The following is a 27,604-nucleotide window of genomic DNA, read 5'->3' as shown; positions in this document are numbered from 1 at the left end:
CACGGCATGCACACACCTGATTGGAATGGACATGAACAATCATTCTAAGAAGAATAAATATTAGTCTCTCTCCAATACTCCTGTCTGTCACATCTTTATTACATTTTCTGAACCATTCATTATTTGTAAACCGCTGCCATGTCCCCTCTTACTTAAATCCTCTCTAAATTAAACAGTCCCTGGCTTCCTCACGAAGAAAGCTCTCCAGACCTGTAGTCATTTTCACCACTCAACTCACAACTCCTTCTACTTTGCTGAAGGGAGAGAGATTTGTTTATTTGTTAGTTAGAGTGACAAGAAATGAACACTCTGAGTTCACTCATTAATGATCTGGAGGATGGCGTGGACTGCACTCTCAGCAAGATTGCAGATGACACTAAACCAAGAGGAGTGGTAGATACGCTGGAGGGTAGGGATAGGGACCTAGACAAATTAGAGGATTGGGCCAAAAGAAACCTGATGAGGTTCAACAAGGACAAGTGCAGAGTCCTGCACTTGGGACGGAAGAATCCCATGCACTGCTACAGACTAGGGACCAAATGGCTAGGCAGCAGTTCTGCAGAAAAGGATGTAGGGGTTACAATGGATGAGAAGCTGGATATGAGTCAACAGTGTGCCCTTGTTGCCAAGAAGGCTAATGGCATTTTGGGCTGTATAAGTAGGGGCACTGCCAGCAGATCGAGGGACGTGATCATTCCCCTCTATTAGACATTGGTGAGGCCTCATCTGGAGTACTGTGTCCAGTTTTGGGCCCCGCTACAAGAAGTATGTGGAAAAATTGGGAAGAGTCCAGCGAAGGGCAACAAAAATGATTAGGGGGCTGGAACACATGACTTATGAGGAGCGGCTGAGGGAACTGGGATTGTTTAGTCTGCAGAAGAGAAGAATGAGGGGGGATTTGATAGCTGCTTTCAACTACCTGAAAGGGGGTTCCAAAGAGGATGGATCTAGACTGTTCACAGTGGTACCAGATGACAGAACAAGGAGTAATGGTCTCAAGTTGCAGTGGAGGAGGTTTAGGTTGGATATTAGGAAAAACTTCTTCACTAGGACGGTGGTGAAGCACTGGAATGGGTTACCTAGGGATGTGGTGGAATCTCCTTCCTTAAAGGTTTTTAAGGTCAGGCTTGACAAAGCCCTGGCTGGGATGATTTAATTGGGAATTGGTCCTGCTTTGAGCAGGGGGTTGGACTAGATGACCTCCTGAGGTCCCTTCCAATCCTGATATTCTATGATTCTATGTACAGGCACACCATTGAGATCTATAGAGACATTATAATGTTTTCTTTATTATTTTTTAACCAATTCTTTATAAATATTATATAAAATAATAAACAAGAAAAACAACCCTATATTAACAGAAATGTTATTGCAAAATCAAGTACTCAATATGTAGGAAATGCAAGAGTACAGTCGTGTGTGCAGCCTTAATTTTTGTGTCCAGCCTGAGCAGTGAATGAGTCAGCGGTACTTTTGAAAAAATATTATGTAATCACGTAAAATTAAGTTATGTATCAAACGCATATGCACAAGGGGCAGAAATAAGGTTGCACAGGCAACTGTAAATCTGGCATTTCCTAACTTTCAGGTGTTTGACATTAAAATCTAAATAACTTTTTATTAGTGTATTTTTTTAAATGCAACTTCCCCATCAGTGCAAGAGGTATTCAAAGTTATTCCTTGCAATGTGTATTCCTTGCATTTGTCATCAATGAATTTTATCAGCTCTCATGTTACCCATTCACTTAGCTTTGTTAAGTCCCTCTGTCTTCTCTACTCTTGACTAACCTAACACACTGATACTGCAGACACTCAATGGGATGACACACAGATTTAAAATATCTTATGTGTATTCACAGGTACAAGGCCTAAATAATTTTGTTCATTTGAAAATTCTGCCTCATATTGTTCACCACATTTTCCAGATCATTAATAAATATTTTAAGCAACACTGATCCGAAGAATCTGAAAGGGGCATTATATAGGCAGTTTGAAATTTGCTTGTGTATAATCGTAGTAGGATTTTTACTAGTACTTGGGAAAAAAAACTTAAGTCCTTGGTTCTTATCATAACTCCTAATATATAACCAAATTTGAAAATATATATAACTTCTTCTGGTTTTAGTGGGATAACATTATCCTTGCTTTAAGGACATATCCAATCAAGAATGAGCAGGGATTTGCTTAAATAATTGTCAGAAATGTGGGTATCTTCCAAATAAGGGCTAATCCATAAACCTTTTAAATTTGTATTAGCTTTTCATTACCTTATGGTTTCTGGGCCTGAAACCTTTGTGTGAGGTGCACAATAAATTCCCATTTTCTATTTGCAGAGTTTTACATTTCAGACCTTTTCCTTAAACGATGCACTTCAATGGAGTTACTCTTAATTTCTGTCAGCATGAAGGAACACAGTTTGTGTACTCATTTAACTACAGAAACAGAGATAGTTAAATCATTGCAAGCACCCTAGTGTGGACACAGTTATACTAATTTAAAAGGAGTAGTGGTTTAGCTTATGATAGAACTAAATTATACTAATATAGTAGAGGGACGCAGTAAAGCAGTCCTATCCCCAAACTGACAGCCTTTGTGCTGTTGAGGAGGATGAAAGTCTCAGGGAAGAAGAACATCAAGTTGGAGCAGAGGGAAATGATCCCATAGTTGGGATCCTCCATCCAAATGATGTCATGGTATCCTCTTGCACTGGGGGCTAACTATCCAGGTGAGGGGATCACAGTTATTAGGAAAAGACAGGTAATACTAATGAGGGATTCAATTATTAGAAATATAGATAGTTGGGTTTGTGATGACTGAGACAACCACAGGGTGAATTGCCTGCTGGGTGCAAAGGTTTTGGATCTCTCAAGACATCTAGATAGATTTATGTGCAGTGCTGGGGAGGAGCTGGTGGTTGTGGTACATGTAGGTTCCAATGATGTAGGGAAAGGCAGGAAAGAGGTCCTGGGTCAAATTTAGGCTGCTAGGTAAGAGATTAAAGACCAGGACCTCAATTGTAGCATTCTCTGATATGCATCCAGTTCCAAACATGGGGCCAGTTAGACAGGCAGGACTGCAGGGTCTCAATGCTTTGAGATGATGGTGTTTGGAAGAGGGATTTAGATTTATTAGGATCTGGGGGGACCTTTTAGGAATGGAGGAGCCTATACAGGAAGGATGGGCTCCACCTAAACCAGAATGGAACCAGAATGTGGCATGGGGAAAAGCTGACAGGTGTGGAGGAGCACCCATGTGGACAGAGACATCCCTTAGGGGAGGATTTATTAAAGGGAATACTCTATATCCTAGTAAAGAGGAAAGGATAGAAGTTGATAAAGTACAGGTAGAAACTGAAAAGAAACAGTCAAACCAAAAAAAGTCCCATTCAATTACTTCACATAAAGGCAGACAACTAAATATTGACAAATTTTATAAATGCTTGTATACAATTGCTACAAGTCTAAATACTAAGATGGTGTTAAATGAGGATATTGATACAAAAGGCATCACAGAATCTTGGTGGAATGAGAATAATCAATAGGACATGGTAGTACCAGGGTACAAAATATACAGGAATGACAGACTAGGTCTCTCTGGTTGGGGAATGCACTGTAATTGAAAGAAAGCATAGAGTCAAATAGAGTAAAAGTCTTAAATGAACCAAACTATATCATGGAATCTCTAGGGATAGAAATTCCATGCTTGAATAATAAGAGTATATCAGTAGCAATATACTGCTAACTACCTGACCAGGATGGCAATAGTGATTGTGAAATGTTCAGGGAGATTAAAGAGGCTACAAAACTAGAAAACTCAATAATAATGGGGGATTTCAACTATCCCCATATTGACTGGGTACATGTCACCTCAGGACAGGATGCAGAGATAAAATTTCTACACACCATTAATGACTGCTTTTTGAAACAGCTAGTCCTGGAACCCACAAGGGGAGAGGAAATTCTTGATTTAGTCCTAAGTGGAGCACAGGATCTGGTCTGAAAGGTGAATACATCTGAACCACTCAGTAATAGCAACCATAATGTAATTCAATTTTACTATCTTGTTGGGGGGAAATACCAAAGAAACCCACCACAGTAGCATTAAACTTCAAAAAGAGGAACGACACAAAAGTGAGAAAGCTAATTAAATGGTAGTTAAAAGGATCAGTCACAAGTGTGAATGCCTCAAGCTGCATGGAAACTATTTAAAAACATAACAGAAGCTTGTACTATATGTATACCCCGAATAAAAAAAAACAGTAAGAGGACCATGACTGAACAGCAAAGTAAAAGACAAAAAGGCATCCTTTAAAAATTGACAATCAAATCCTATTGAGAAAAATAGAAAGGAACAAACTCTTGCAAGTCAAGTGTAAAAGTATAATTAGGCAGGCAAAAAAGAATTTGAAGACAAACTAGAAAAAGACATAAAAACTAACAGTATTTTTTTTAAATACATCAGAAGTAGGAAGCCTGCCAAACAATCTGTGGGGCCATTGGATGATCAAGGTGCTAAAGGACCACTCAAGGAAGACAGGGCATTGCAGAGAAGCTAAATTCTTTGCATCAATCTTCACTGGAGAGTATGTGAGGAAGATTCCAACACCTGAGCCATTCTTGTTTGGTGACAAAAGGTACTGTCCAAGATTGAGGTGTTGATACAGGAGGTATTGGGACAAATTGATAAATTAAACAGTAATCAGTCAGCAGGACCAGATGGTATTTACCCAAGAGTTCTGAACAAACTCAGATATGAAATTGTCAAATTATCAACTGTGGCATGTAACCTATCACTTGAATCAGCCTGTATACCAGATGGCTCGAGGATAGCTAACGTAACATCATTTTTTTAAAATGGCTCAGGAGTCAATCTTGGCAATTACAAGCCAGTAAGCCTAACTTCAGTACCAGGCAAATTGGCTGAAATCTATTAGAATTCTTCAAGGATGTCAACAAGCCTGTGGACAAGTGTGATCCAGCCAAAGGCTTATAAGCAAAGTAAGCAGTCATGGGATAAGAGGAAAGTAGGGCTATCAAGAGATTAAAAAAAATTAATCACAAGTAATCGTGTGATTTAAAAAATTATTTGTGATTAATCGCACTGTTAAAGAATAATAGAATACCATTTATTTAAATATGTTTGGATGTTATCTACATTTTCAAATATATTGATTTCATTTACCACACAGAATACAAAGTGTACAGTGCTCACTTTATATTATTATTTTTATTACAAATATTTGCACAGTAAAAAACAAAAGAAATAGTATTTTTCAATTCACCTAATACAAATAATGTAGTGCAATCTCTTTATCATGAAAGTTGAACTTACAAATGTAGAATTATGTACAAAAAATAACTGCACTCAAAAACAAAACAGTGTAAAACTTTAGAGCCTACAAGTCCACTCAGTCCTACTTCTTGTTCAGCCAATAGCTCAGACAAAAAAGTCTGCTTACATTTGCAGGAGATAATGCTGCCCGCTTCTTATTTACAATGTCACCTGAAAGTGACAACAGGTGTTTCCATGGCACTGTTGTAGCTGGCGTCACAAGATATTTACATGCCAGATGTGCTAAAGATTCATATGATTCAACCACAATTCAAGAGGACACGCGTCCATGCTGATGACAGATTCTGCTTGATAACAATCCAAAGCAGTGCAGATCTACGCATATTCATTTTCATCATCTAAGTCAGATGCTACTAGCAGAACGTTGATTTTCTTTTTTGGTGATTCAGGTCCTGTAGTTTCCGCATTGGAGTGTTGCTCTTTTAAGACTTCTGAAAGCATGCTCCACACCCCGTCCTTCTCAGATTTTGGAAGGCACTTCAGATTCTTAAACCTTGGGTTGAGTGCTGTAGCTATCTTTAGAAATCTTTGCGTTTTGTCAAATCTCAAGTGAAAGTATTCTTAAAATGAACAACATGTGCTGGGTCATCATCCGAGATTGCTATAATATGAAACATATAGCAGAATGTAGGTAAAACAGGGCAGGGGACATACAATTCTCTCCCCAAGGAGTTCAGTTAAAAATTTAATTAACAAGTGTCATCAGCATGGTAGCATGTCCTCTGGAATGGTGCATTTAGTGCATCTGGCACATAAATATCTTGTGACACCAGCTACAACAGTGCCATGAGAATGCCTGTTCTCACTTTCAGGTGACATTGTAAATAAGAAGCGGGCAGTATTATGTCCTGTAAATGTAAATAAACTTGTTTGTCTTCGCGATTGGCTAAACAAGAAATAGGACTGAATGAACTTGTAGGCTCTAAAGTTTTACATTGTTTTGTTTTTTTAAAAGCAGTTATGTAACAAAAAAACCCTACATCTGTAAGTTGCACTTTCATGATAAAGAGATTGCACTTCAGTACTTGTATGAGGTGAATTGAAAAATTCTATTTCTTGGTTTATCATTTTTACAGTGAAAGTATTTGTAATAAAAAATAATATAAGGTGAGCACTGTACACTTTGTATTCTGTGTTGCAATTGAAATCAATATATTTGAAAATGTAGAAAAACATCCAAAAATATTTAATAAATTTCAATTCATATTCTATAGTTTAACAGTGTAATTAAAAGTGCAATTAATCACGATTAATTCTTTTTAGTTAATCATGCGAGTTAACTGTGATTAATTGACAGCCCTATAGGGAAGGTCTTGTCATAGGTCAGTAACTGGTTAAAAAGTAGAAAACAATGTGTAGGAATAAATGGTCAGTTTTCACAACGGAGTGAGGTAAATAGCCAGGTCCCCCAAGGATCTGTACTAGGTCAAGTTCTGTTCAACATAGTCATAAATGATTTGGAAAAATGGGGTAAACAGTAAGGTGGCAAAGTTTGCAGACAATATTAAATTACTCAAATAGTTAAGTCCAAAGCTGACTGTAAAGAGTTACAAAGGGGTCTCACAAAACTGGGTGACTGGGCAAGAAAATGGTAGCTGAAATTTAGTGTTGGTAAATGCAAAGTAATGCATGTTGGAAAAAATAATCCCAACTATACATACAGAATGATGGGGTCTAAATTAGCTGTTATCACTCAAGAAAGAGATCTTGAAATCACTGTGGATAGTTCTCTGAAAACATCTGCTTAATGTGCAGTGGCAGTCAAAAAAGCTAACAATCTTAGGAGCTAATAGGAAAGGGATAGATAATACAACAGAAAATATCATGATGCCACTATATAAATCTATGGTATGCTTGAATATCGTTTTCAGTTGTGGTCACCCCATCGCAAAAAAAGATATATTGGAATTGGAAAGGTACAAAGAAAGGCAACAAAAATGATTAGGAGTATGAAACAGGTTCCATATGAGGAGAGATTAAAAGACTACGATTCTTCAGTTTAGAAAAGAGACAATTAAGGGGGAATATGATAGAAGTCTATGAAATCATGATCAGTGTGGAAAGAATGGATAGGGAGTGTTATTTATCTTGTACATAACACAAGAACCAGGTTTCATCCAATGAAATTAATAGTGAGCAGGTTTAAAACAAAAATAAGGAAGTACTCCTTCACACAAGTCATAGTCAATATGTGGAACATGTTGCCAGAGGATGTTGTGAAGGCCATAAGTATAGCAGAATTAGATAAATTCATGGAGAATAGGTCCATCAATGGCTATTAGCCAAGGCAGTCAGAAATGTAACCACATTTTCTGGTTGTCCATAAACTTCTGACTGCCAGAAGCTGGGACTGGATGACAGGGGTGGACCACTTGATAATTGCCCTGTTCTGTTCATTCCCTCTGAGGCATGTGGCACAGGGCACTGTGAGAAGATAGGACACTGGGCTAGATGGACAACTGAGCTGACCCAGTATGGCCATTCTTATTTTCTTCCGTACCTTGATAACATTATATTAGATCAATACAAGGAGTATTGCTACAAATTAACTCAGTGTTTATCTAAATATATATAACGTGACTAGCGCCTGAGAGTGGTAGATTTCTCCAGCTGAGCCTTATAAAACAACAGCTTAGGTTGAAAGAGGGATCCTAAAACAAGCGAAATAACAAACAGTGAAATTCCTAGTAAAAAAGGAGGAAAGCTTGAAGTGATTTCCATTTTATACAGGGTTTACAGTTTTGTTCAATGGTTCTCAGCACCCCCACTATAAAAATCGTTCCAACACCCCTATCTTCTAATCATCACGGAGGCCTATCAAAACCAAATGAGCCATTGGGGGACATCACAATACAAAGACTTTGTTAATGGGCCCTGTACACCCATGAAGAGGCTATGTGCAAAAGGGCTCATCCCCTCAGATTGGAAATCAAAACAGCTGACAAGAAAATTTTTCATCTCTGTTTTGCTGTTTGGATTCCCACAGGGCTGGAGTTAAGATACAGAAGCAGAGATCCCCAGAGTCAAGCTGGGATAGCCCTAAAAGACATTCAGAGTTGACAGATTAAAACCATAGACTGTAGCTCATTTGCGTATAGATATTTGCCTGCTTTAACCTTGTAATAACTCTCATTTATTTTTCCTAGTTAATAAATCTTTAGTTAGTTTACTACAGGATTGGTTACAAGTGTTGTCTTTGGTGTGAAATCTAGGGTACAAACTGAGCTAGGGCAAGTGATTGGTCTCTTGGGACTGGGAGGAACCTGAATATTTTGTGATCTTTGGCATCTAGCAACCAACTATCACTAAGTCCAGCTTGCCTGGATGGCAAGATACCTGGAATGCCCAGAGGGACGGTCTGTGACTCCATAATAAGAATGTTATACTGCTTTAGGTGTTCACACTTGTTACTGGGTTGGTGAAATCTATAATTATAAACATACAAACAGTTTGGGGTCTCTGCCTTGCTTCTTGACAGTCTGCCCTGAGCTTGGCACTCATAGTCGGGAACCACTTCCAGACAGTGTGACTACAGGATTTTAAAGTAAGAAATGTGTGAGGAGAAGAAAGATCTGAGAAGATCCCTGCTATTTAAGAGAAGGAAGGTGACTAGGAAGGTGTCAGCCTTCTTGTAGACAGATTATGACAAAACTCACCAGTATTAACTGAATTTGAACAGATCATACATATTGTGTTGCTTATTGAAGCTAATAGAAAAATCCCAAATGTCTTCTATGGGGATTTAAAAAAAAAACATTTAATTTGAAGTTTCCTGTGAAAATGTTGAAATAAAAAAAAATTCTTTTAGATTTTGATAAAAATATTCCATTTTTGAAAACCTTCCAAAATATATCTGAGAAATCAGTTTTTGTTGAGAAGTTGGAAAACTTCAACCAAAATGGAAAAGCCATTTTTTCATCAAAAAATGTTTCAACAAAAATGTAGACCTGCTCTGTTGCTTTTTATAATAATCACTGGTTTTGGCTATCATTAAATAAATACTTTTCATCCATCACCCTAATTTAGGATTAAAAAATCTAGAATATATTGTTTAAGGTCAAAAGGTCACAAGGAAAAGCAGACAGATGTGTACAGTCTTTTTAAAGAGACCAGCATAATTAGTCAAAATTAATGAAAAATCTGCTGATAAAAGACTACATAAGAAGTGCCTCCCTGTCTCCTCATGAGATGTGCTACACAGGGATACTTTTTAAAAAATTCAATGACTACATGAAAGCCGCCAAAGCAAAAGGAGGAGAAGGGAGAGTATTTATGGTTCAGGAAAAAAATATCTAGAAAATCCCACCACATGAGAAGATTTTTTAAAATTATCATTATTACCATTTTAAGACTGTAAATGTTGGAAGGTAAAACCTATACACTGGGCTTGATCCTGTCCCTGCTAAAGTCAATGGGAATTTTGCTCTTAACTTCTGTGAGAACAGAATTAGGCTCACAAACTGCATTGGTTGTCACAATAGAATTGGGTGCCATCAATGTTTAATATGATTGAAGACAATAATAAAATTCTAATAAACCAAACAGAAGGTGAACTTTTTAAAGATTTTTTCATCTTACAAAGAAACCTAAAACCTTTCAGATTTAACCAGCTATATTAGAGATGAGTATTAGATAAACTGTAATATTGAATATTTGAAAGGAAGGAGTTACTTCAAGGAGGAGGAAATGAAATAAAAGCTCTGAAGGGTCATGGGATTTGGAAATAGTTATTTAATTTTACTTCAGCAACTATATGAAACTAAAATGTATTTCTTCTTTAAATCCCTGTAGTCTGTATTATTTGTTTTGCTAAGCAGTGAGTATCACCAGAAGCTTTCTCTCCAGTGTCAAAATGTCAGGAAATTAATGTAATATATTCAAAGGGCTATTCTGGGTATAGGCAGAGTTTTAAAATTGGTTCAACTGAAGTTAACGCCCCTTCAGCTATTTTGTGGCCAGAATAAAAATGCAGATCTACTTCTAAATAAAATACAGTAAGCTAGTATTCTGTACAAAATGTCTTGTAGCAAAAGATTTGATAAAGACCCCTGAAAAATGGTGCGGAGTTGTCTCTGTTTGAGTTTATCTGTCTATCTCTAATATAGAAAGCCACATTTATTACTTTATCTTGCTCAATATTTCATTTTGTGCTTTGTTAAAATGAAGTATTTTTATATTAAAAGTTGGATGTATATTGAACTAGTCGCTCCTTACAGCACTTTTTTCTCTGAACTTTCTTTGCAAGCCAATGAAGATCCCCAGAATCCACCTGAAATGTATAGTCTTAATCATACTTTAAATATGTATAAGAACTAGGCCCAGTGAAGATCTATTTCCTAACAGTGATATGAACTGGGTTAAAAACTTGTAAAAGGCTGTAGCTAGCAATGCTCAAGCCCTGAGCCTGGTTCACCACTAGCAAAGATGAAGCATATACAAGAGCTACTCCACAATAGGCTTGTGCTAGCCATCAGTGGCATAAAGCATTAGTTTTGAGACTTGAGCTAGAGCCAATTGAAGTGAATGGAAAGCTCCCATGTTTAAGATACATCCAAGCACTCTACACCACCAGGATGTCCCCCAGTTTTGACCTTTCATAGTTTAGCTCCTCCCACAATTTAGAGTAAAAGGTTTACTGAAACTGGGTACAGCCTAACCAGTACAGGATATGTACTGAGAGATCCACAGTTTTCTACTGGGAGTTTGGGTTACAGGAAGCAAATTAATTCTCTAAAATGTAAAAACTGCTGTTTACATAATAGATTATAATAAAAATAATTGGGCTAATTTAACAATGCTTTAGCTGAGGTTTTTTATGATTTTCTTTTCTTTTCTGACACTTTCCCTATTTTTCTCTGATAAAATGGAACTGGTGATTTATGGAGGTGGAAATTACTACTGGGCACCTTGGGATACTCTTGGAGATAAAGACTCTCTCTGCTGTTATCAAGAGAGATAGAAACAGAGCTGCTATGGTGTAAGGTATGTGGCTATGATATGGGAAATGTGAGTCCTATCCTAGAAGATACTAGCTGCTGCCAGTCAAGCACCTTAAAAATCAGAGTTCTAGACATGCAACACTCCAGAAGGGCATTTTACTGTAATGTCTGAATATTGCCTATTGTTGCTGCAGCTGTCATCTGTCAGTCTAGTATTCTCTATCAGTTCAGTCATTTTTATTCATATCCCATTTTCCTGAATTGTAATGGTTTATTCCTTTTGTCGGAGAAAAACTGAGTTCTCACTATTTGTTTTGGTACAGCAAGTCAGATGCTTTATTAACTCTCACATGTGCAGAGGGAGAGCTGAACAGGTCTCTCAACAGGTAAACAATTACAGCAAGCATTTATACCTTTTGTTACAGACAATAATGAGCAACAGTTGCATTTTGTTTATACATAGGTCATTCTGATATCTTGTTTTGCTCACTAATGTAGACTCTTAGTCTACATTCCATATTATCTACACAAGGTCGCAGCAACTTCTCACACAGTTCTTTCCCACTTGCCTCACACATTCCTCGCTTCTACAAATCTCGCGTTATTAGGGTTACAGTTAGCCTAACTCTTGCTAACGAACTGTCATGCATTGCATCCCCTTCCTGTCAGTTCTTTCTCTGCTTCCACAACCCCCCCTTTTGTACTACTAGTACAACAAACATTTTCAAATCTCTATTTGCATTAAATCTCGGAATTCAGATTCTACATCAGATGCTTCAACCTTAGGGGTTTTGATTGGATGTAATGACAATGCATGATGAGCATGGACATGAAAGGTATTACTATTATTACGTCCTTTACAACAACAATAACATACTCCTGCACAACACAAGCAATAAGATTCCCATAGCAATAATATGATGGGGTTGTTGTACAATCTTAGTCATATAACACAATACATCATACTTAGTACATAAGGTGGATACTCTATAAGCTGTCTGAAAGGCATACTTTTTAACTTGATACATATTTTGAAGCATGTGAATTTGCCCTTGTACTTCAGAGATTTTCTGAACCTCTGGTAACAGTGAAAGCAAATTTTGAAATCTATCAGGTACTAAACTAGTCCAATTAAAGGGTATCTGGAACCTAAGGACTACTTGCAAAATTCTATCTGCAGGCCAGTAAATAATATGATTGCCTGCAGTGGTAATGAGATTAAAATGTATGTCTTGCAATATGGTGGCTTTAACATACACACAGCTATCATTAGCTTAAAAAAATAAGTGTCCTGTCAGGGTAGTTCCTTGTCCCCTACCCTCCTAGCAAACGTAGTCATGAAGAGTAACAACTTCTCCTGGCTTCAGTTTACGGATACACTGAAGCTGTGGGGGTTGTAACGGCCAAAATGTCCATTGACTCCCTAACCCCATCCAAATGTCAGATGTAATCCCAGGAGCACTGACTAAAAATCGATTGGGCATACCAGGAGGTCTAATTTCCCAGATGTCTCGGTGAATTACCCAATCCCACATGCATCCTCCCCCATGGACCCGGCAGGATTCGGTATGTGGGAGCCCACACCCCCTGAACCGGTCCATATGCTTGGAAGGAGCACTGAGAACGTCCACACTTCCACCCAGAAAGTTTCCAAGTGTGTCTCCATGGCCACAGATCAGATGGTACTCCTGATGTGTCTGTAAGGGCAGTGGGCCAAGCCTGATGCTCTAGATCATTCCGAATGGCCATTAGCTGGTCATTCAGGAAATCCTGAATTTCTGAGCATGCTAGATCCCACTGCAATGCCTTCCCAGCCTCAGTGATATTCAATACCATCTCTGTCAGCAACTTCTGGGTCATTGAACTAAGGGCGGAAATAACATGTAACACACCAACTCCAGCCTGTACCTGGGTTAGTTGTGCTCCAGAAACAAGGCCAATGGCCTTCTCTAGTTGCCCCAATTTCTCATCATGTTCTTGGTTCTTAAAAATATTCCAAACTGCTGCTGCATTATTGGCCCCATCCCAAAGGGATCCGGTCAAGTCTCTCTTCTTTCTAGAGGAAATAACCCAAGCCCTCTGTTGTGCTAATCTAATGGCAGCCCCCTGTGAACAATTATAAATTCTTGGGGTTCACTGGTAGTGATATCATATACTTTTATCTCCACTGATCCATTCAATTGTTCGCTTATATGGGATATCCTGAACCTTAAAAATATATTTTTTCAAACAATATTTAAATAAATCACTAAAGTGTGAAGGCCTTAGTCATTGGTTTTATCAAATATATGGCATTGTCTGTATTTGGATGTGTTACAGGGGTAATAGTGTAATGGAGGAGATGGCAGGGGCAATGGCAACAAGGTGCCTTTGGTACTTATCATTTAAAATCCAATTAGGGAGGGCAATACATGCTGAAGGACTTATCCAAAACACAGGGCGCAGCCTGTAGAATAAACCCCAAAATCCAATCAATACCACGTTCCCAAGCATGGGTCCCACAAGTTTCTTCCTGCCAGTGTATAATTCTTTGTTTCTTCACCAGGGTCAGTTCTTAATGTCTCTTGTAGTCAGGAATCCCTGGACTTTGTGGTTTCAATGAAGTAAGTGTTCCTTCTTCTCTTTTCCTGAAACAGTGTGGTTTAGCATCATACAGGGGAGAGGTTACTAGCACATCACCCTGTAATGGTTTTGCTTCTTCTAGAAAAATCCAGAGGCACAGTAGGTCTGTCAGTGGACAAGGGAGAGGTTACTAGCACTTCACCTTGTCTTTTTTTTTTTCTTTCTTTCTTTTTCCTGCTGTCCAGAAGACACAGCAGAGCTAGAAGGAGAAATAGGCTTATCAGTCGGAGAGTCCTCCCGAGGTGGAGGGGTCTTTTTACAGTGAGAAGCATGGGTCCAGGCAGGTAGTCCTTGGCACTTCATAGTGGTGGTGGTTAACAGGACTTGGAAAGGGCCTTTCCAGTGTGGAGCCAAAGCAGTCTTTCGTTGATGGACTTTACGTAGACTCAGTCTCCTTGTTTCAATGAATGGCAGGGCTGCTAGGGTCTTTGGGTAGCACTTCTTTTATCTGTGAGAAAAGAAACCTAACACATTTCATTAATGCCTGGCAGTGTTTTGCAGATCTCATAGTTGCTTGGGCACATTCAGGCCCCCCTTTTCTTGGCTATCAGCCAAGTCTTAGCTGTGGGCAGTGTCCTTGGATGGTGCCAGCATCTTATCTTTGGACTGAGCTTGCTAGCTATTTTTCCTCAGTTAACTCGTTCTGTTCTTTTTCCTTCTCCCCTTCTTGGCTTCTTTTAACCTACAAAGGAAACTTCCACTCTTCACTCATACACCTTTTCTCAACAATGAACACATACACATTGCCATTATACAGTACATTAGTCTTATTATTCAATGTATGCCATGTACACCCTTCCAGTAAAATAACTTTATTACAGAGCTTTGGACCAACAAACCAGGACAAGCACACCCACTTTTGAGGAGTCCACTCGGTACAACCTCAGGTGTCCAATAGCTTTCCTCCCTCCCCAGCCCTCTGGCTAGAAATCTGAGGTAGCCAGAAAGATCCCATGGGCAATATGGGGAGTGGGTTAACCTTCCAGGTCCTTGCTTCCAAAGACTGTTGGTATGCAAATTTTAACAACAATTTTTTTCAATTAAAAAATCTGGCCAATGAAGTTTCTTTTTCTTACTTAAGCAACTGTATTAGACTTTAGTATATCACATTTTCCAAGTTGAATAAAAACACGTATCTGCTTTTTGATTTAACCCTTCTATTTAATTTTGAACTAGACTGTCTTATGAAAATATTAAACCCAACAATTCTGGCCACAAGACAAACACCACAAGACAGGACAAAGAACACAAAAATAATTCCTATTGTACCAGTAAATGCATGGTACATTGAATGCTGTTCAGCTGGCATCCGTTTTCTCTGATGATCTGAAAGACAAAAGAACAGAGGTCTACCCCTTCTGGGCACTCAGTCATTGCTTAAAATATTTCCTTTATATACACACATACTCTTGTTGATTTTAGGCAAAACAGAGGAATTACCCCATATTTCCTTGTATTTGTTTCATAGGCAGCCCAGGTTTCAGTGGCTTCTACCTTATTAGTTAGAAAATTGCATTAATACAGATGCTTTCTGGCTTGCTTCCAGATCCAAAGCTATCCACAGCTTAAAAATTCTTATGTAAAAAGGGTCACAATTAACTTTCCCAGACTTTTGATTGCCTTTTACTTCTAACTCCTGCTTTCAAACACCCAGTGATCTGAAAAGAGACAACACAACCTATATTGGTAGGTTTGCATTTCTTTTACCTCTGCTACAATATACACTGCACATGTTCTGGGGAAAATGCACATCCTCTCCACAATTCAATTTCCACAACACTAGCCACATCAATTTCTACACAAGGTATAACTGTTTCTTTTGTGCTTACAAAATCTCCATGCACCCCTAGTAAAGTGACAGCTCGACCACACAGAGCCAGGGGCACTGTCCTTCTCTCTCCTTTTTACCAGATCTTTTATCTGCTATTTTGTTACCCCAAAACAAATTCAAATCTTTATTCTTTCCTGAACACTGGGTAAAAGCCATTTACTTAACATATAATTCAAAGGGCTATCCTTAGAGGGTTTTACCAGAGACCCACCCATCTGCCTGCTGATACTCTAACAGAGAATTACACAGAACAGAGGGAATTATGGCCTAATAGGATCCTATTACAGGAATTTCTACTAATACTGACCGCTACAGGGGACGGGACAGAAGGATCCCAATTCAACCTCAGAGCTTCATTGCACGCGATGGCTTCCACTCTGAGGAATTACAAATGAGAGGCTCAGTTCCGTCCACACACCTAACACCTAAATGTATAAGACAGAAATTCATTAACCGGAGTTGCCAGTAACTGTCACCAAAATATCAGGTCCACCTAGCTGAGAGCCAATAACAGCCAGACAGGGATAAGGAAGAGTTGCTTTATTCAGCAGAAGAAAGGAGAGCCTTGCACCTTGGTACAAAGACTCTGTCTTACACACATTTTACCATTTCAATTATTATCCTGGGAATTTGAAATCCCCATGCTTATAATTACTTACTCCTTTCCTTCCACTATGCCCTCAAAGTTTCCAACCTGTTCTCCAATCTCTCTATCTATTGCCTGCCCGCTTGGGCCCGATCCTGCTTTTCTCGCTGAACCGTCCCTTCCATGGGCACCAGCTTTTTCACTACCATTTTAGATAGGAGGGTGGGCTTCTCAACTAGCCCCCACCCTTCCTGGTCTCTTCTCTTAAACATTCTTACTCACAAGGCTACCCGAGTCCTCCCTCGTGAGGCTTGCCACTTGGGCAAAACGCATGACCCATTGGCATTTAACTATTCAATTTTCTCTTGTGGCAAACACACTGCTCTTACAGCATATGCAAACACAAATGGTTAAATTCTGACAAGTCCCTGAAGGACCGGTACTTGCTTAGCCAGTGCTTCCTTTTCTGCCTGGAAGTCCTGTCTCAAGGCTTGCAACATGCCCTGGGCGTAAGTTTGAGTTGCTGCCTGGTTAATGATCTATGCTCTTAATTGCTCAATTCTAGTTATCAAGTAAACAACTCTTCCCTTTTCTCCAACTTCTCTATTGCCCAGTCCTGCTACGACTGGGGTAGATCCACCTGACACCCTTCCCGGTCAGCCGGGGTGGAAAGAGGAATGCTAAATCCCTCTCCAGTTCTCAGACTTACTGCGGCTGAGAGTAGGCACACTTTCATACTCACACACGTACGTCCAGACTGGCCACGTCTGTGTATAACGTTCAGAGAAGGTGCTGTGCAATCTCCAACTTGCTTCCTCTCTTGGGAGGGCAGTTCTTTTACACCCTGAGGTCTCCTGGGGCGTCTTTTCAGTGATTCCAGTCCAGGCCGGCTGCCTGTGGCTTCTTCAGCGTCCCCAAACCACGCCGGCTCCAGGGTCGCAAAGGCAGACTGTTGGATCTCACTGGACAGTTAAGCTTTGCAAATGTAATCTCAGCACTGTAACTTGTATTGCCTTTGGTTTGACTATGTCTATATTTTTTCACAGTCAGCTGGGGCCGAAAGCAGTTTTTCTTTGTACTTAGCCTGGTCTGCATTGATTCTTGACCTTGAACGCAGATTAACTTTCTCTTTATCTCTGGACCAAGCTGAATTTCAAATTAACCCGTTCCTTTCCTCAATAGACAAATTGCTCCCATTGTGTGTCAGAGGCTTTTTGGTGATTAAAAGCTCCTCTGAGATGTATGATCTTATCTAGATTGAAGGTACCTTCTAGTGGGCATTGTTTAGATGAATTTTTCACGCGTGTAATGATTTCAATTCTCTAAATACCTGCAGGTTTTAGTACCATAATGTACGTACATGAAATAAGCTGGGGTACCCTTAGTGGGTGAGAGGGAATCCTTAGACTGTCCCCCACCCATTTTCCAATCACACACACAGGGAGGAGGATGCCCTGTCCGCGCTAGCGGCACATAAACTAAGGATCTCTCCCTACAGGGTATTCACACAGGAGAGACTAACAAGGATGGCCACGACCCTCCTACACCTCCCTTCAGCAAAGAGCGTCGGCTAGTCTCAGAGAGACGGCGCCGCTTACTCTGTTACATCCAGTGAGATGATCAGACTGTCACTGGCTCACACAGAGAGGAAAAGGGGGAGGGAAGATGGGTTCACACACTCCTAGACCCAGGTAGCCTCCTCGCCGGACGATGCCAGGCCGAGTTAGCCCACCGTGGGTCGGATCTCCTAAAAGATCCTCTAGTTACCGGGCTTGCGTTAGAGTAGTTCTGGTCACGAGCCAAAAGACTTCGCAGAGTACTCTGGGCGTCTTCCGGTAACACTCAATTCACACTGGTGTACACACACACACACACACACACACACACACCAAGGCCTTATTCCAGGTACTATTCCCAAGTACCTCCAGGTACTATTCAAGTACCTCGATGCATCACTTGAGGCGGTAAAAACCCCTCCTGAGGCGGTAACAACCCCTCAACACAGGTGCAAACCCTATGCACCTAGCATATGCATACAGGGGGCGGCAAACAATTCCTCTATTACGCCGCTCAGCATCTGACCTTGCTGCACAGTCAATAAGTTCGGATGGCGTGAGCCCAACAGGGACAGACGGCCCCACGGACAGTCCTCCTCCGACACCCCAATAGAGATTTCAAAAGGTCTCCTACCTCTATTGTGGCGCCATGGGGTTCAAAGGGGAACGATCCGTAGCAGCTGCCGGTGCCTCTGCGGGCGTTGCCATCCCGGACGAGCCCCCAAATTGTCGGAGAAAAACTGAGTTCTCACTATTTGTTTTGGTACAGCAAGTCAGATGCTTTATTAACTCTCACATGTGCAGAGGGAGAGCTGAACAGGTCTCTCAACAGGTAAACAATTACAGCAAGCATTTATACCTTTTGTTACAGACAATAATGAGCAACAGTTGCATTTTGTTTATACATAGGTCATTCTGATATCTTGTTTTGCTCACTAATGTAGACTCTTAGTCTACATTCCATATTATCTACACAAGGTCGCAGCAACTTCTCACACAGTTCTTTCCCACTTGCCTCACACATTCCTCGCTTCTACAAATCTCGCGTTATTAGGGTTACAGTTAGCCTAACTCTTGCTAACGAACTGTCATGCATTGCATCCCCTTCCTGTCAGTTCTTTCTCTGCTTCCACACTTTATATTCTATACATTATAAGCATACTTAGACACACATAAAGAGCTCTGGTACCTGTTGCACACTAATTGGTCCATATAGACACTACACATGCACACTAAATCTTTTCGTGCACACCAGCAGGGTTTACATGGACCAATTAGTGCACAACACATTAGTGTGCTTTAGAAATCACACCCACATAGTGCGTATTGCTGATCTGGGTAGACCTGTCCTTAGGTTAATAGTTTGGTGTGGTCTCGACTCTGTCTGCATACTTTACAAATGGCTATTTTATCATTGAATAACAAGCACATTGCTAACTTAACTCTTACATCCAGCAAAAAACTAAAAAAATATTCACATATTCGGTATGTAAGGGTTATTTACTTTAAATTTTTTATTTTTTATTGACTACTATCAGCCATTCATCTTTTATTGTCTTTTCTTCTGAAATACACCATTAATTTAACTCCAGGTGAGCTATTGTTTAAATATATTAATTCAGCAGTGGCAGGATATGAATCTTATTAGCGGGAGGGCCAAAGAAAGAGCCATGCATTATTAAAGAAACTCCTATAAAACTGCACAGAAAATTTCAAAGCTAAAAGCATTCTGTGACTTTTTGTACTGCTAAAATATGAGCACATCAGAAAGTCAGAAGTGAGGAAAGCTGAGCACCTGAACACTAATGATAGTATCAGATGCAACCTGACATGTCACACCTCTCAGAGCAGGAGTCCAGAGCTGTACAGATGAACAGTACACTGATTTTAGGAACTCTAAATTTCTTTGCTTATTTTCATTACTGCCTTTGTTAGTCATTGAAAAGCATCATTTGATTTGTCTCCCTGTTTTTCATCCTTCCCCTACCCAGGGCTCCACAAGTCAACAATTAAACAAGGAAGTTTTCACAGGACTGCTACTCATCCCATCAGTTCTACAACCAACTCAGTCACAAGGTTTGCTGTAGTCATACCATTGTTACCCTCATCTCCTGTGGCTAAATGCACTGTCTCTGCAGAGTTCCTAGTCTTTGGCGTGTCATTCTGGACCTGTGAATCAAGTCTAGGAGTCCTAGTATGCAGAAGTGTAGCAAGGTCACCCAGGCTGGGTGTAGACCACGTACCATTGCTAGCAATCTGCATCTTCTTTGTGTAGGCATAGAGAAGGAGGGGCTTGGAACATGCTGAATTCACAGACCAAACTATGGACATCTGAAAAGAAGACTTATGGTCTGGGCATTTCCTCCTTCTCTTGTTCCATGGTGATCTAGAGGAGACAGCTGAGAGCCAGTGCCTGAGAAACTGGGTGCTTCAGCCTGACATGCCTGACCTCAGCAAAGCCAGGAAACAATCTAGGGAACATGCCTTCAGCTTGACCACCTCCTTGATGATTGACAGTGGAGTCAGGACACACATAGTCTGCACTAGTGGCAATTACAACTGGTGAAAAAAAATGTCAGTAGAACAATTTTCCATTGAAAAATGCAGCTTTATTGAAATCAAAACTTTTATAGGAACAGAATGATTTTAATGAAATTTTCTATGGAAAAGTCAATATTGCAACATTGTGTTTTGACTTTTTCATTTTGATTCATTTTGTTGTCACTTTTATGCTATATACAATATTAATATTAACATTATGTATGCAATATATAAGTAAAAATGAAACATTTCAACACTATTGAAACAAAATGTTTTGATGGTTCCAAATTGAAATTTCTCAGAATGTTTGTTTGGCTGGAAATATCAAAATTTTGGCTTTTCATTCAGATTTGGAATGACATTTTGTCCAAATGTTGGAATTTCCCACAGGATGGGCATTCCAGTTCTTTACCAGCTGTATGGGCAGTCTGTCTCATGTATCTGTCTGCCACCAGAGTTGGAATGGGTAAATGTGTTGCTTAATCTACGTAGTTAAATGCTGATTTATCATGCAGTCATCCAAAGAGATCACTTGGTTAAACAAAGTAGATACTCTAGCACAGAAGTAATCTCTGCAAATAGCACCACACGGTGGAACATAGTGCTGCCTAATGTGGCAATAGCTGAATATTCACTCTCTATACATGACGATCAACACAAACTTTCTAGGAGATCTCAATTTTTTCACAAGAAACAGGCGGCATGAATCTCATTTATACTAAGGCCATTTTACACCACTTGGACAACATGCAGAGGGTTTAAATTGGGAGCAAATTACATTTACACACATAAAGGAGCCTTTGAGTAAATGAGAATCAGGCCCATCAGGCATCACTGCTTGACATGCATTTATCAAATTCTGACAGTTTCTTCATGTTAACCAGCAATGTAAGTCTGAAATCAAAAGACTTTTATATTCCAAAATACTTCTCTACATACGTAGAAAATCTGACAGAACATGAAGCTCCTTCACAGAAGGTATTTGAAAAGTGAGGCTGGCTCTCACACTAAAATCACACACATAGTAAATTATTCATATGTACTAAACCTTGATATTACAGCTCAGACATCTTCTGTTGTCAACAGCAATGAAAGTGATTTCCAACAGAGACAAGCTTATCATAGCTCCCACTGGGTAATCAGGCTCTCCTTGACAGAGTTGGTAAAGTGGGTGAATGTATGTAACAAGGATCCCGGTTCACATCTCAGTTGTGGTAAGGTACAGAATGTGCACTCAGCCAAACCAGCCAATGGATGGGGTAATCTGCTAACTAGATTCTAGAGTCTAACCACCAGCTGGAAAATACAATTAGTCTCCTGAGAGGCACACAAACCAATAAGCAAAAATGGAAAAAAAATCCCAAAATATTGTTTTTCTATTGCCTTGAATAGCTGTTACCCATGTATACATGGGAGAAGGTGCAAACAGAGCAGACATATTTAGGAATTGTCCAGATGGCTTCAGCATGAGCATAAACACAATAAAGAATGAACATGTTAAGAAACAAGAGATTAGAACTGAACAAATGGCAGGGAGTGGGAAATTATGATCATTTGAATTCAGGCCAAATTTCAGTCCAAACCGATTCAAACCCCTTTTGTGTTGGAGAATTTGCAATTAGCCTGTGATGGCACAAAGGAGATGGAGGACAGGACTGAACAGCCAGCTGAGGTTTCCTTTGACACAGGCAAATCCTGAGTGATAGAAAGCTGGTGTTGTTGGTTCCAAACCATCCCTCCAAGCCCTGTGACATGGGTGGGGGATGTGATTCTGAAGCTGTGCTCTTACTTGCGAGGCAACCAAATCCGTTTTCTACTCCCAGGATTTTTTGGGGGGTGGGACTTGGTAGGGGAGAGACACAAAGCCACTTATGCCCCTCAGGTCAGCTGTACCTGATGACCTGGCTCTGTAGAGCGATGGAAAACAATGACAATACAGGTGAGGTAGTTTAAGAGGAATAAGACAAGCAAAAAAAGCCACTGAGGAAATCTTGAAAATGATAACAACGAAGATGCTGACAGGGAAATAATGCTTGTCTGTGGAGCGGTTCAATGTACGGAGAGTGTCATTAGCTTTGTACTGGAGAGGGAAAAGAGAGGGGAATAGTTATTCGACTGGTAGGATGCTATTTTTTTCCTGCCTCCCCCCTCCCCCCCATCATTCTTTTCCCTACAGTTACCCCCAAAGGAAGTGAAAGGAAGAAACTGGGCCATGTAGACTATGTCCAGTAAGAGAAATAGATGGAAGATATTTTTTGTTTCAAATTGCAAGTATTGTAATCTCACAAAACTTCCTTAAGGTAAAAGCCCTGCCCACCAAGAGAGACTAGTAAGGACTTCCAGTAATGTCCGTTCTTATTCACGGTGTTAATATAAGACATATAGGCAGCTGACAGGGTTCTTTGGTTGTCACCTTAACTGGAGAAGTGAGAAGGCTCATCAACATCACAATAAACCATCAGGAAGTCATGCTGATACTGAATAAAGCTGAACAAAAATCCAACAGCTGCCACACAAAAACTAATTGGAACCGAATAATCTGAGTGAGTCCAAATTAAATGTCCAATCTCTTGTGTGTCTTTTCAGATAAAAGATTATATTGCATGATGACAACTTGACTATCCAGCTGATATTATTCCAAGAAATAACCCCTGTACTAATACGTGTAAGAGTGGGAAACATGATAGCTTTAATTATATCTGATTTATGGGTTCAGAGAAAGGACTCAAAATTACATGACTGAGACTGTTTATTATTTATACAACACCAAAGATGTACATAGAGCTTTACAGGCCATAATATAAATATGATTTCATAGTATTGGTTAGTCTATAATTAATATGGGGCACTATCCGACATTCCTTAGTGCTTACTAAGGCATACCTCCCTGTAACAGGGTTCACACTGTGCCCCCCAGATTTGGCCCCTCTCCTCCGTGAATCAGGGACACTTCAGTCTGGTGCAACACCCATGTTCTTTATTCATGATCAGTTTCCCACCACCAGTTTCCAACTATATACAGGCTTTACAGCTGCTTGGCCTACCACAGGCCTGGCCAGCAACAGAGTAGGAGGCTCCTATTGCCTCTGAGCCTGACCTCCTGCTCTTAGTCTCTTCCCCCCTTTCTCTCACTTCCTCCCAGCCTTATAGCTCCTGCTAATGAGGCTGGCAGGTGTGGTCAGTTACCATGCAAACATAGGGCGGTTCACCCAGCCCCAATCCATTCTCCCTGATTGGGGCTGGAATGGCAGGAGCTGATTAAGGGCTTCTCCAGCAGCACCCTACCACACTCCCATTGACTGCGGACTGAAGGATTGGATCCATAACCATCAGATTAGTGTAGCACTCGTATTCTTATTACAAGTTTCAATATTTCCATGAAGTATCTTAAATAAATAATACATTTTGTATCTGAGAAGTTAGGTTTGAAATGATCCAACATTGTGCATTTACCTGGGTCATCCTCTACGCTTACCTCACTAAGATTCTAACCTATTTTTGGAAATCCTTAGCGAAGAAATACTTAGCTATTGGCACCTGACTCCAGAGTTTATTCCAAAGCCTAATTTCATGTTCTTTCAAAAATGTATTTCCTATATTTACCTTCAATATTTCCATCTTTAGTTTTAAACAATTTCTTCCCTTAACTGCAGAAAATAGTTATTGTCCTTCACTTCTGGTACCATGCCTCAGATGTATATAGAATATTATATTTAGGGTTGAATAAATAGTCCAGAAGGAAATGGTAATCCATCCAATGTTCAAGTGTACAACTGAATTTTATAAGCTTAGATTCAACAGACAGATAAGTTACTGGGGCTTGCCATGGGCAAGTGGTTGTCAAAGAGTCACTGAGCTGTCAAAGAGTCACTGAAGCCCATCTGTCTAAGCCTCAAAATGACGTAGGGCACCCACAAAAATCTCTCTCTTCTGACTTTAGGGATACTGATTTCTCCTGCCTCTGCGGTTACTCACCATTTGGGGGGTCTTGTGGCTCATGTGTGCTTGCCTGGGGTCAGCCAGTTAGTGACAGACATGTGAATAGTGGCTTTGTTCTAAATCAGTGGTCTGTGTGTTGCAAACAATACTGCTTCTTTAAAATGTTGCATTTTGTCTTCACAGAGATGACCTGGGGAGCCCAGCCTCCCTCTTTGTTATCGCTGACTGAACGGCTGACAGCGGCCACGAAGAACTAAAGAGGACTTTCTGCGTGAGGTCATGATGCACTCCGTGGCTGTAAAACATGAATTGAAGGAGTGGCGGGACAGCGAGAAGAGTGACCGAAAGGAGAACGCGGCATGCCAGAAGAAAGCCACAGAGCAGCTCTTAAACGTTATGGATCGCCAAGCAGACACGCTCCAGGCACTACTAGCACTGCAAACCGATCAGCTCCGCACCCACCCTCCCCTGCAGCCACTGTCGCAAAACTCTTTCTGATGCACCCCCGGACACTGCCAACACACTCTTATTAACCTCCTGGCTCTAGTCTGTACCCACTGCATTCCACTCCTACAGTCCAACCCCGTGGACTTCCAGTACCCACTGCACTCAATACCTGTCCCTCTGCAGTTTAGCCCTGCTGAAGTACAGTACCTGCTGCACTGTACTCCAAACGACAAGGTTGAATATGATACCTGGACATACACAAATCTTTAACCGTCCCAGGAACGTCCCAGGTCCCACACCTCCTCCTGGAACCCTCCCTTTCCCTATCCCCCACACTGCTGATGTGTTTTTTTGTTTGTCTCTCTCCTCTGGTTGTTATTTTTTAGTAAAAGAATTGTTTTGGTTTGAAAGCAATCTTTATTCCATTAATTGAAAGCAAACCGAGCCCTACAAAGCAACAGGCAATTTTCTAACACCTTCGTAGTGCATCGTCTGCACCAATCACAATGACCTCCTAGCATTACAAGCACTGCACTTCTAAGCACAGCAACAAATTTTAGTGGCTTTCAGCTTCAAATTGCTGCCTCCAGGCATCCCTGATCCTTATGGCCCCATGCTGCACCACTCTAATAGCCCTGGTCTCTGGCTGTTCAAATTCAGCTTCCAGGCACTGAGCCTCAGTGGTCCAGCCCTGAGTGAAGCTTTCACCCTTCCCTTCACAAATATTATGGAGTGTACAGCACATGGCTATAAGCATAGGAATATTGTCATCGGCCAGGTCCAACCTCCCATATAGGCAGCGTCATCAGGCCTTTAAACAGCCAAAAGCACACTCAACAACCATTCTGCACTTGCTCAGCCTGTTGTTGAACCACTCCTTGCTGCTGTCAAGGTGCCCTGTGTATGGTTTCATAAGCCATGGCATTAAGAGGTAGGCGGGGTCTCCAAGGATCACAATGGGCATTTCAACTTCCCCTACCATGATCTTCTGGTCCAGGAAGAAAGTCCCTGCTTGCAGCTTCCTTAACAGGCCAGTGTTCCGAAAGATGCATGTGTCATGCACCTTTCCTGACCAGCCTGCGTTAATGTCCTTGAAACACTCACGCTGATCCACAAGCACCTGGAGAACCATTGAGAAATACCCCTTCCGATTAATGTGCTCGGTGGCTAGGTGATCTGGTGCCAGAATTGAAATATGCGTGCCATCTAGCACCCCTCCACAGTTAGGGAAGCCCAATTGTGCAAAGCCAGCCACAAGGTCATGCATGTTGCTCAGAGTCATGGTCTTTCAGAGCAGGGTACAATTAATGGTCCTGCACACTTCCGTCAACACAAATCCTGTGACTTTCCCACTCCAAACTGGGTAGCGACCGATCGGTAGCAGTCTGGAGTAGCCAGCTTCCACAGTGCAATCGCCACGTGCTTCTCCAATGAAAAGGCAGCTCTCATTCTCGTGTCCTTGTGCCACAGAGCTGGGGCGAGCTCACCACACAGTCCAATGAATGTGGCTTTCCTCATCTGAAAGTTCTGCAGCCACTGCTCGTCATTCCAGACGTGCATGATGTTGTGCTCCCACCACTCAGTGCTTGTTTCCCAAGTCCAAAAGCAGCGTTCCACTGTGGTCAGCACCTCTGTGAATGCCACAAGCAATCTCATGTCATAGCTACTATACATGGCGAGATCAAGGTTGCACTCCTTTTGCCTTTGTAGTTTAAGGAATAACTCCACTGCCACTCACGACATGTTAGTCAAAGCGAGCAGCATATTGGTCAACAGTGCAGGATCCATTCCTGCAGACCGAAGAGGCAGAGCGTACAGTACACAAAGTTGAAAGATGGCACCAAATGCGGACGGAAGCACAAGGTTTGCTGGAATGCGAAGCAATGCATCATGGGGCATTAGGACAGGACCCAGGATGCCCCGCGCTCCTCTCCGCCTTCCCACAACTCTTAGTGGCAGAAGAGGAGGAGATGCTTTCTGGGATAACTGCCCAGAATGCACTGTTCTGAATACTGCTGCAGGTGTCGCAAGTGTGAACACACTATTGCGCAGGCAGCTGACAGTGTGAACACACAACAGCGGTTTCCCTTCAGCGCTCTCTGAGCGGCGCTGTAATTCTAACAGTCTAGACATACCCAGTTATATGCCCTTGGAATTGCTAGAATCTAGAAGAAAAAAGTTTAATTCTGTTCTATGATAGTTCTTTGCAGTTGCTGATAGTCTTTTTCACATTTCTAGTGCTTATTTGGAATGTTTTCCAACCTTGCTTTCCTTCCAAATGACATCTCTTAATCACAACAAACTGTCACACATTGTCAGTCAACAGCACTGGAAACGATAATGACCAGCTTTACATTACAAAAACACATCGAACTTATTTCAGATTGATGGGATGGCAAACAATTTTGCCCCAGACAGACATGAACATATTTGTGCAGCTTGGAAATTCCATTCCAAAAAGGTAAATGTGCTCCTGGCTGCTGGAAGAGTGATTGCAAAACATCTGCTCTGCTAACACAGTAATTATGGGGCAGATATTGATTTGCTGTAAAGGCACTTAATATATCATTCTCTAAACTCTAGGCAATAATGGCTACAATTTGTAATGGTCAATTCCACATGTTAGCTCTGAATGACAATACCTTTTCTGTGAACTTTGTCTTACAAGTGCCATATATCTTTCTCAGGTATCCAACATCTACGCTGATTAGCCAACAATCCAGTGGTCAGGGCAATCACCTGGGAGACTGAGGCTCAAGTCATTTCTCTAAATCAGGCAGAGCAGGGACTT

At 40.8% G+C, this 27,604-nt stretch overlaps 1 long non-coding RNA gene across 3 annotated transcripts; it reads right to left on the bottom strand.

Annotated features, from left to right (window-relative positions):
- Nucleotides 1–12,013: 12,013 nt before the first annotated feature.
- On the bottom strand, nucleotides 12,014–17,842 carry LOC128835541 (uncharacterized). Of its 3 annotated transcripts, XR_008444670.1 has the most exons (3): nucleotides 17,073–17,826; nucleotides 15,183–15,239; nucleotides 12,014–14,595 (listed from the first exon to the last, which is right to left on the bottom strand). It is a non-coding gene; the product is annotated as an uncharacterized LOC128835541 (long non-coding RNA). The 3 variants fall into 3 exon arrangements; XR_008444671.1 differs by lacking the exon at nucleotides 15,183–15,239 and having other exon boundaries at nucleotides 17,073–17,842; XR_008444669.1 differs by lacking the exon at nucleotides 17,073–17,826 and having other exon boundaries at nucleotides 15,183–17,066.
- Nucleotides 17,843–27,604: the final 9,762 nt, after the last annotated feature.

Source organism: Malaclemys terrapin, chromosome 1 (assembly GCF_027887155.1).
Source record: "Malaclemys terrapin pileata isolate rMalTer1 chromosome 1, rMalTer1.hap1, whole genome shotgun sequence".
Taxonomy (NCBI): domain Eukaryota; kingdom Metazoa; phylum Chordata; order Testudines; family Emydidae; genus Malaclemys; species Malaclemys terrapin.
Note: the sequence above shows the minus strand (reverse complement) of the source record. Positions and strands in the feature narration are given on the sequence as shown.